Below are 10,845 nucleotides of genomic sequence, written 5' to 3' on the forward strand. Positions count from 1 at the left end.
ACAGGGCGATAGTTCTCTGTTTTCTCCCTCCCTCCTTTCTTAAAAAGTGGGATAACATTAGCCATTCGCCAATCCTCAGGAACTGATCCTGAATCTAAGGAACATTGGAAAATGATCACCTATGCATCCGCAATTTCCAGAGCCACCTCCTTTAGTACCTGAGGATGCAGACCATCTGGACCTGGGGATTTGTTAGCCTTCAGCCCCATCAGTCTACTCATCACTGTTTCCTTCCTAATGTCAATCTGTTTCAGTTCCTCTGTTACCCTATGTCCTTGGCCCATCCATACATCTGGGAGATTGCTTGTGTCTTCCCTAGGGAAGACAGATCCAAAGTACTTATTAAATTTGTCTGCCATTTCTCTGTTTCCCATAACAATTTCTCCCAATTCATTCTTCAAGGGCCCAACATTGTTCTTAACTATCTTCCTTCTCTTCACATACCTAAAAAAACTTTTGCTATCCTCCTTTATATTCCTAGCTAGTTTGAATTCATACCTCATTTTTTCTCCCTGTATAGCCTTTTTAGTTAAGTTCTGTTGCTCCTTAAAAATTTCCCAATCATCCGTCTTCCCATTCACCTTAGCTCTGTTATACTTCTTTTTTAATGCTATGCTTTCTCTGACTTCCTTTGTCAACCACTGTGAACACTTTCCCCCCTTTGAATCTTTCCTTCTCCGGGGGATGAACTGATTTTGCACCTTGTGCATTATTCCCAAGAATACCTGCCATTGCTGTTCCACTGTCTTTTTCTGCTAGGATATCCGACCAGTCAACTTTGGCCAGCTCCTCCCTCAAGGCTCCATAGTCTCCTTTGTTCAACTGCAATACTGACACTTCTGATCTGCCCTTATCCCTCTCAACTTGCAGATAAAAACTTATCATATTATGGTCACTACCTCCTAATGGCTCCTTTACTTCAAGATCACTCATCAAATCCTGTTCATTGCACAACACTAAATCCAGAATAGCCTTATCCCTGGTCGGCTCTCGTACAAGCTGCTCCAAAAATGCATCCCGTAGGCACTCTACCAACTTCCTATCCTGGGGTCCAGTACCAACCTGATTTTCCCAGTTCACCTGCATGTTGAAATCCCCCATAACTACTGCGACATTTCCTTTGCCACATGCCATTGCTAACTCCCTATTCAACTTGCACCCAATATCCATGCTACTGTTTGGGGGCCTGTAGATAACACCTATTAGGGTCTTTTTGCTCTTACTGTTCCTCAGTTCTATCCACACTGACTCTACTTCTCCTGATTCTATGTCCTCCCTTGCAAGGGACTGAATCTCATTCCTCACCAACAGGGCCACCCCACCCCCTCTACCCACCTTTCTGTCCCCCACCCCCTCTACCCACCTTTCTGTCCCTTCGATAGCACACATATCCTTGTACATTCAATTCACAGGTCTGATACCCCTGCAGCCATGTCTCTGTTATCCCAACAACATCATAGTTACCCATTTGCACCTGAGCTTCAAGCTCATCCGCCTTATTTCTGACACTTCGCGCATTTAGATATAGAATTTTTAACCCATTTCTCCTCTCTCTGTTTAAATCACTACCTATTGTGCATAACCCAGCTCCCCGAACTCTCACCGGGCTATACGCCTCTTGAATTTTGTTGTCCTTCTTAAATTTACTTACTCTTTCTACACATTTAACTCCATGCTCCGTCAGACCATCCCTCTGCACATGTATCCTCCTTATCACTCGTTCCGCCTCACCTTTCTCTACTTCACACTTAATATTCCGGAACTGTGTAGTCCCCACCTGTCCTTTATACTTCATCACGCTATCCTCTCTCACATTCTGGATCCCTGCCCCCTGCAAATTTAGTTTAAACCCCCCCAAGCAGCACTAACAAACTTTCCTGCAAGAATGTTAGTACCCCTCCAGTTCAGGTGTAAACCGTGCCGTCGGAACAGATCCCACCTTCCCTGGAACAAAGCCCAATTATCTAAAAACCTGAAGCCCTCCCTCCTGCACCATCCTCTCAGCCACGTATTGATCTGTATAATCCTTCTGTTCCACGCCTCACTCGCACGTGGCACAGGTGGCAATCCTGAGATTGTTACCCTGGAGGTCCTGCCCTTCAGCTTCGCACCTAACTCCCTGATCTTACTACGCAGGACCTCCTCACTCTTCCTACCCACGTCATTGGTCCCTACATGGACCACGACATCTGGATTCTTGTTTTGTAACTTCAGAAACTGATCAACAGGAAAACACAGGAGCTGGGATTACTTAGTTTTCCTTTCAGTGATGTGCTCACATATGATGTAGTGGCATAATGACATATACCATATGTGTACTTCGTACTTCTGATTATGCAAGCAAAGAATGCTTAATCAAACAATATATTTACAATATTACTTAAATATTACTGAAATATTAAATATACTGCAGTTGGGTTCCAGATTAACTCAAAACCATAAGCAAGATTGGAAGTTAAAATCTCCGGCTCCTCCATAGTTCACAGTCTGTACCGTCAAAAGCAGATTATCATTATCATTATCACAACCCCGAACCAGCTAAAAGGCTACTGCCTGATCATCCCCTTTATTTTTGTCTGACCTCATCGCACACAGATCAGCTATTTATATGCTGCACATCCAGAACTGGTATTAAAGCTAGTTGCTGTGAATATCAGATTATGAGATGGGTGCTTTCTTCACTGCCAGTTTCTTGCTAACCGTCAGTGCTTTATCAGGTGGCAGTTTAGTGCACCAGTAGGTTATGCTGTGGAAGAATGGGTACAGATTATTTTAAATCAGTATGGAAAGCAATATGAAGGAACTGTGATAAATATTGAAAACCTCATCTTCAATGGTTTCAGTCCTCTTCATGTCGCATTTTCTCTTTTCAGCAATAAACCAATTATCTTGCTCTCTTGTAATCTGCTGCCGCTGTTGTAAATTGTGATCATGGTCTCCTCTAAGAGACGGACACGTTGTAAATGACAGTCATGCAATATATCTACGTCAACTCTCTGCCAAGGTTGTGTAGAAAGCGGCAAAGAGAAGTTGTGAAATATGGGCTTGTTATTTTTAGTGACAAGAATGTGAGGTCCATATGAATATTTTGAACAAGCCCTGAGTGATAGATTGCTGGCAGGTGAGTAGGTTTAGCATGGAGCAGTGTGCAGGACTACTGGTGCCATTATCAAATGATTGGCGTTGATGCCTTTGTCATGTTAACACATTCAACCTTTTGTGGCTCTGCAATTCAGGTCCTTGGGACTTTCTCCTGCCATTAACCTAAAGTGTGATATACTCCACTGCCATCAAGGGCTTAATGAACCCTGGTGAGTAAAGGTACTCCCTTCTTTTCCGCATCTTTTATCAAAGAATCCACATAAATTCTGAATATCATGATGTCTGTCTTAGTTTCCCAACCTGTGGAATGAAATCCAACTCTGTTGAGCCCTTCTAAGAACTGTTAGCTATCTTCCACCAACTTTAGATAACATTAACTAGTGCTACCTACTTATGGATCTAGCATATTCATGATAATTCAATGAACAACACTATATAAATAATTAGGTTATGATAAAGTGGCAAAAGCTTCTTCGTCATAAATTCATGGAGAGGTGTAGATTACTCACACATGAGAATCCCAATCATTTTCCAGCAGTATCCAATTTCTCCATAACATTAATATTTTTAAACATTCAGCACATCTTTCCTCTCAGTAGATGTGGAACATACAGACTTATGAGTTATGTGCAGGTGTCATAACAAAAGTGTAATAAATTTCATTTAGCAAATTGCTGGACTGAAAATAAATGCAATCTTTCAGCCGTTCTCATGATAAGGTCGATGTATAACTTCCTACCAGGGTATTAATCTGGTAAACTGGTCATCCAATTGTTCATTAAATGTCTCCCTTTCAGAAAGATGTCTGCTTTGCAAGGGTGGACAATGGTGCCACGTTTAAACAGCTGTATGCAGTGAGTACTTCTGTCCATTTATTTGAACTGATACAGAGTTATTTGACTGAGTGTATTGTTCATGACGGACCCAATGCTTCTGAAGAGTGCTGTAATTTAAAGTAGAAATGGCATTGTTGGCTGGCTACTGCGTCATACATCATAACTGCAGGGTAGAGAGGAGATTTATCTTGTCAGTGTTCTAAATTCATAGCACCAGCTTGGCACTGCAAATAATCAATTTAAAAAAGATGCTTTTAACGCACATGTGGAAAATTGGATTTGGGGATTGATATAATCCATCTTACATCTGTGCAGAATCAGAAACCTGATGATCTTTGGGTATAAAAACAAGACACAAAATCTATTCCTGTTTTATTTTATCCTTCTGGCAAGGTCATGCTTTTAGCCTTAGTTATAGTATGCTGGTATCTTAGAGCCCCACCTGCATGTCACAGCCAGCCTTGGGATATTTTATAGATCTATATGGCCTTTGGAAAAGGGAAGATAGAATGACCTGTGTTAATCAAACAAACTGGCTCCTGCTCCACATTTTAGAGAATGGAGTGAAACAGTTGCCTCACTTCAGAGATTTGAGCACAAAAATCCTGTGCAACACTTCAGTTGTGTACTGAATGAGTACTACACTTATAGTGGTGTCTTCTTTCAGCTGAGACATTAACGCAATCCATCTGCACCTGCAGATGGACAGAAAAGATCCCATGGCACTACTTAAAGGAAGCTCAGAAGATTTACTCTGTGTCCTGGCCAACATTTACTCTTCTATCAACGCCCCCCCAAAACTTACTACTCATCACATTACGATACTGACTGTCACTTATCTTACAAATCAGCAATGATTAGCCTTCCAAAGCAAAAGTAAATTGGATCGAAAGCATGTTGGCTTGTTATAGAGGTTGTAAAAAGTGATACTGAACATTTAATATTTTAACTTCTGCATGAAATAAGTGATTGTGAGCACCAAATAAAAGGTTGCATCATGGGTTCCCCTATCACTATTAAACTCTGCAAATTGACTGCTAAATTCAGTAAATCTCAAGAGTAGGAAGTTGCCAGACATATCTATTTGTACTTTGAATGTATTCATCTGAGAACTTAATTTAAAACTTACCATTATAGATTCTTGAGCTTCACAGCATGTCAATCTCCAGCGAAAGTTGTCAATACTTATAAAAGAATGCATTAAAATCCAGAATCCGAGGCTATTTACACAAACATGGTGAAATATATTACATTAGATAGGATATGTGTATAGCCTGTAGTGACACCTATTGAAGTGTAAGAGAAATAGTTGTCAAAGTTTTGGTTTTGATCTAACAGATTTGAGTTCAGTGATCTTCAGTTGTGATCTGTGGGGATTACCATTCAGATCAAACTTTCATAAAAGACCAGTGAGATTAAGGAGTTCAAAGATTTGCTTGCATATGGCAATCCCTTTGGTCTGTTTTGAATATGCTGCTGGAAGTGGTGATTACACTACTGAGACCTAAAGTTTAGAAAAAATAAAAGTCAGCTGGTGGACAGAACTAAAACAAATTACAATCATTCTTTAATTTCATTTGGTGATTTTGGTGCTTTAGTGTAGGTCAGTTCAAAACACTTTTATTTTACGAGTTAATAGGAATTGCTAATTACTACTTCCCATTTTATACTATGATGAAATTCAAACTATTGACAGCTTCCTGGGGTATAATTTCAAAGGTTCATGATGTTCTTTCCTATCTCACTCAACATGTTCTGATTATGTGAATTTTGTCAATGATGGTGTGGGCATCAGAGACAAGCACAAGCCTGCACTGAATTGATGCCTAAATATATCCTTTTCAGCAGATGATACTGGTCAACATCAGGAGTGGAAATTCTACCCCGTACCTCACACCCTGAACTTTAATCTAATGCCCAATCTTATCATGTTAGGGTCATCCCGGCTTGGATCAACTAGATCAATAGTGAACATCTTCTGCTGAAGGGTCTTTAAATTGAAATGTTGATCGTTTCTTCTACTACAGTTGGTGCTTGACCTGCTGAGTGGTTTCAACACTTTTCTGCTTTTCTTTAGTTTCAGATTTCTAGCACTTTTTTTTCTCAAATACAAACCACAAATAGAAATCCAGAAATCTCTTGGACTGCAGAGTTCCAATTTAAAATCTAGTTCCCTGCAGGAGAATGAAGGCAAATACAAATGTGTGAGCACTGAGAATTGTTAACCCTAGCTAAGTTTGTAAACCATCCAAGCAGATGCAAATAATAAAAATATTGAAATTTTTCAAAATTAATGTACATGTAGATCATGCTACATCCAGGTACACAACGTAAGATAATACGGTAGTAATTCAAGGAATGGCCGAGTGTTTTGGTTGTGTTCATCAGTGGCTATTTGTGATATTCAAGCACCTATTGTTCTATGAAATACTTGCATTTTTCCAAAGAAAACCATATCAAATTAAGCAAACTAGCAAAACTGCATCCACTTTTTTTTATAATTTACCATCATGAAAGACTCACTTTCAAGTACTGTTCATTTCATGTTCCCAATATTTATTGCTTATTTAGTTATTATTATTATTATTTGTTTGTTTTTGGATTTGAACAACTTGTTGTCTTTTGCATACTGATTGAACGCCCAGTTGGTGTGGTCTTTCGTTGATTCTATTACGGATATTTTGAGTATGCCCACAATACAATGAATCTCAATATTGTATATGGTGATGTATATGTACTTTGATAATGAACTTATTCTGAAATTTATACTTTTTACATTTCCTTCCTACAGTGGTGTTCTAATGCAAAAGCCTATTACTGTGTGTTTTGAATTTGCACCAGATAATCACTCAAGTTTAGCACTGTAAATCACATCACTATTTGTAATGCTCATGTTTAATTTCACTTTCCATTATCTGGTCATATACAACTGCAGCCTGGGTTTCATAACAATAAAACCCTTGGTGTGAACAGAGCATTGTAATCGCCCTTGTTTTTCATCCATTTGAGAAAACAGAAAACATAGCAACTAAAAGCTAACCAGCTACTCTCCTTCACAGATAATTACATAGATAAAGACACTAAAACTGTGACAGTCAATCATACTAGGATAGAAGAATCAAATGTCGACTTCTAGATTTTCCTTCCTCAGTTTCACCAGCTTGTTGTGTCCTACCCTTGCAAAAAGGTTCCCTTCACATAAAGAAAACAACTTAATGGACGCTGTTTTTTGGAACATGTGGACATTTCACAAGACCACTTCAAAGATTCATTAGCTGAAATGCCAGTCAAACTATATCAGTTCAAAAATCCATCACGTTGTCATGGCCTTCCTGGTTATGATATTGTTCTATCTTCATTTAAATATATCTAACCTGAACCTCCTCAGAAAGTCTAACAGGTTTCTAACACTGAAGTTTTTGAAGTAGGTATGAATAGAAATTTAAAAGTACAGAACCTCAGAAACAATGAAAAGGAAAATAGAGAGAAAATCTTCCAAGCGATACGATGCTGCAGAGATGGTTACTTTCATCTTTACTTCACTTACTTTTACTGAAAATATTATATTATTTTTTGGTGATATTAAGGGGAAAAATCCATAGAGCATTGAGCTTTACTACCTCTGTCATTGGGGAGGATGGTAATGTGGAGGACTGTTAGTGACCAATGATTGCTACGTATGAGGAAAAAGAAACAAAAGCCTGTAACTTCCTGGCACATGCAAACATGGAATTTGACTTAAAATAGAATTGGTGAAGAACAAGAACCTTAGAGTCCAGAACTTTCTGGCCAAGCTCTTTTAGCCATTTCCAGCTGCATTCTGCAATGGGTACTGTGGAAGTGGATTTGATGAGATTCACTAGTTTTTACACTGCTCTCAGTTCCACGCCAGGTTAGGCTTGGCGCAGGAGCTATCCGCTCTGACTGCAATGCTGATGAAACATAAAGCAGAAGAAATCTTATTTTTAAAAATTAATTAAGGTTTGCTCTAGTCTTTTTTATTTTTAAGTTGATTTGTTTTCAGTTTTGAAAATTATTAAATCATTTAAAAAAATCTTTGCTTCATTTTTAAAGTAAGAGCCACACAGAAACAGTTGAAATTGAATATACTGTGTCCTTGGCACCTCTATCTAATTATAAATATATTTATACAGTAAAACTATGGTGTTGAATACGCTATAAAATTAAATATAAAAAAATATGGATCTAACTTTACATTGTACACATTATCCTGTAAACTCTTGCCTATCCAATATTTACAAAATATGTGACTTATTTAATATTGGGTATATACCTATATAGGAGATGCAGCATTCAATCAATTCCTTTCTGAACATAGTACAAAATATTTATGCAGAAACTTCCACAAATTTTAGATTTGTGTAGAAATTGCCTTCTTGCCTGCAAAAATAGGACACAGAAAATAAAACACTTTCTCCCTGTCTCTCCACCACAAGTTATTTTGTTTAATAAAGCCCTTCGTTTGTTTATTTTCACATTTATCACTGGTACCTTGGAATGTTATATTGATATACCAATCAGTCTAGGCCCCCTCTGGATCACAGCTTATATATAAAAACCAAAAACAGAATAGCCTGGAATTTGACGCAACTCAGCAGTTGTCAAAGGCATGAACACCTTGAGTAGGGTTTGTCCTGACTCTTCATCCTACTCTATTGCATTATTCAAGTTTCTGCTGATGTTTAAATCTTTGGTGTCTTGACCAAGCAACACCAGGCTTCCAGATACAACCAAGTTCTGTTTGGCTGAATGCGACTGTGAGCAGCAAGTGTGGGCATTGGGTTGACAGCACTGAAATTCAGTCCAGTATTTAGTTCAGTACGTTTTCAGTTGAGTTTTCTCCACCGATTTTCTCAGCATTGCATCATTTTCTAGGCATTTATTTCTTTGAAGTTTGGATTTTGAAGTGAGTAGAAACATAGAAACATAGAAAATAGGTGCAGGAGTAGGCCATTTGGCCCGTCGAGCCTGCACCACCATTCAGTATGATCATGGCTGATCATCCAACTCAGAACCCTGTACCTGCCTTCTCTCCATACCCCCCGATCCCTTTAGCCACAAGGGCCATATCTAACTCCCTCTTAAATATAGCCAATGAACTGGCCTCAACTGTTTCCTGTGGCAGAGAATTCCACAGATTCGCCACTCTCTGTGTGAAGAAATTTTTCCTCATCTTGGTCCTAAAAGGCTTCCCCTTTCTCCTCAAACTGTGACCTCTCATTCTGGACTTCCCCAACATCGGGAACAATCTTCCTATATCTAGCCTGTCCAATCCCTTTAGAATTTTATATGTTTCAATAAGATCCCCTCTCAATCTTCCAAATTCCAGAGAGTATAAGCCTAGTCGATCCAGTTTTCATCATATGAAAGTCCTGCCATCCCAGGAATCAATCTGGTGAACCTTCTTTGTACTCCCTCTATGGCAAGAATGTCTTTCCTCAGATTAGGGGACCAAAACGGCACACAATACTCCAGGTGTGGTCTCACCAAGGCGTTGTACAACTGTAGTAGTACCTCCCTGCTCTTGTACTCGAATCCTCTTGCTATGAATGCCAGCATACCATTCGCCTTTTTCACCGCCTGCTGTACCTGCCTGCCCACTTTCAATGACTGGTGTATAATGACACCCAGGTCTCGTTGCACCTCCCCTTTTCCTAATCGGCCACCATTCAGATAATGATCTGTTTTCCTGTTCTTGCCACCAAAGTGGATAACCTCACATTTATCCACATTAAATTGCATCTGTCATGAATTTGCCCACTCACCTAACCTATCCAAGCCACCCTGCATCCTCTTAGCATCCTCCTCACAGCTAACACTTCCACCCCAGCTTTAAGTCATCTGCAAACTTGGAGATGCTGCATTTAATTCCCTCGTCTAAGTCATTAATATATATTGTAAACAACTGGGGTCCCAGCACTGAGCCTTACAGTACCCCACTAGTCACTGCCTGCCATTCTGAAAAGGTCTCGTTTATTCCAACTTTTTGCGTCCTGTCGGCCAACCAATTCTCTATCCACATCAATACCATACCCCCAATACCGTGTGCTTTAAGTTTGCACACTAATCTCCAGTGTGGGACCTTGTCAAAAGCCTTTTGAAAATCCAAATATACCACATCCACTGGTTCTCCCCTATCCACTCTACTAGTTACATCCACAAAAAATTCTATGAGATTCGTCAGATATGATTTTCCTTTCACAAATCCATGCTGATTTTGTCCAATGATTTCACCGCTTTCCAAATGTGCTGTTATCACATCTTTGATAACTGACTCTAGCATTTTCCCCACCACCGATATCAGGCTTACCGGTCTATAATCCCCCGGTTTCTCTCCACCTCCTTTTTTAAAAAGCGGGGTTACATTAGCCACCCTCCAATCCTTAGGAACTAATCCAGAATCTAAAGAGTTTTGAAAAATTATCACTAATGCATCCACTGTTTCTTGGGTTACTTCCTTAAGCACGCTGGGATGCAGACCATCTGGCCCTGGGGATTTATCTGTCTTTAATCCCTTCAATTTATCTAACACCACTTCCCTACTAACACGTATTTCCCTCAGTTCCTCCATCTCACTAGACCCTCAGTCCCCTACTATTTCCAGAAGATTATTTATGTCCTCCTTAGTGAAGACAGAACCAAAGTAGTTATTCAATTGGTCTGCCATGTCCTTGTTCCCCATGATCAATTCAGCTGTTTCTGACTGTAAGGGACCTCCATTTGTCTTAATCAATCTTTTTCTTTTCACATATCTATAAAAGCTTTTACAGTCAGTTTTTATGTTCCCTGCCAATTTTCTCTCATAATCTTTTTTCCCTTTCCTAATTAAGCCCTTTGTTCTCCTCTGCTGGACTCTGAATTTCTCCCAGTCCTCAGGTGTGCCGCT

General features: G+C 39.4%; 1 long non-coding RNA gene across 1 annotated transcript in view; it reads right to left on the reverse strand.

The window, feature by feature from the left end:
• Positions 1-2,926, reverse strand: part of LOC134353712 (uncharacterized) — a 44,152-nt gene extending 41,226 nt beyond the window's left edge. The window contains exon 1 of the long non-coding RNA XR_010019663.1: positions 2,824-2,926. This is a non-coding gene — a long non-coding RNA (uncharacterized LOC134353712). The remainder of the gene's footprint in view (positions 1-2,823) is intronic.
• Positions 2,927-10,845: the final 7,919 nt, after the last annotated feature.

This window comes from Mobula hypostoma, chromosome 11, assembly GCF_963921235.1.
Source record: "Mobula hypostoma chromosome 11, sMobHyp1.1, whole genome shotgun sequence".
Classification (NCBI taxonomy): Eukaryota; Metazoa; Chordata; class Chondrichthyes; order Myliobatiformes; family Myliobatidae; genus Mobula; species Mobula hypostoma.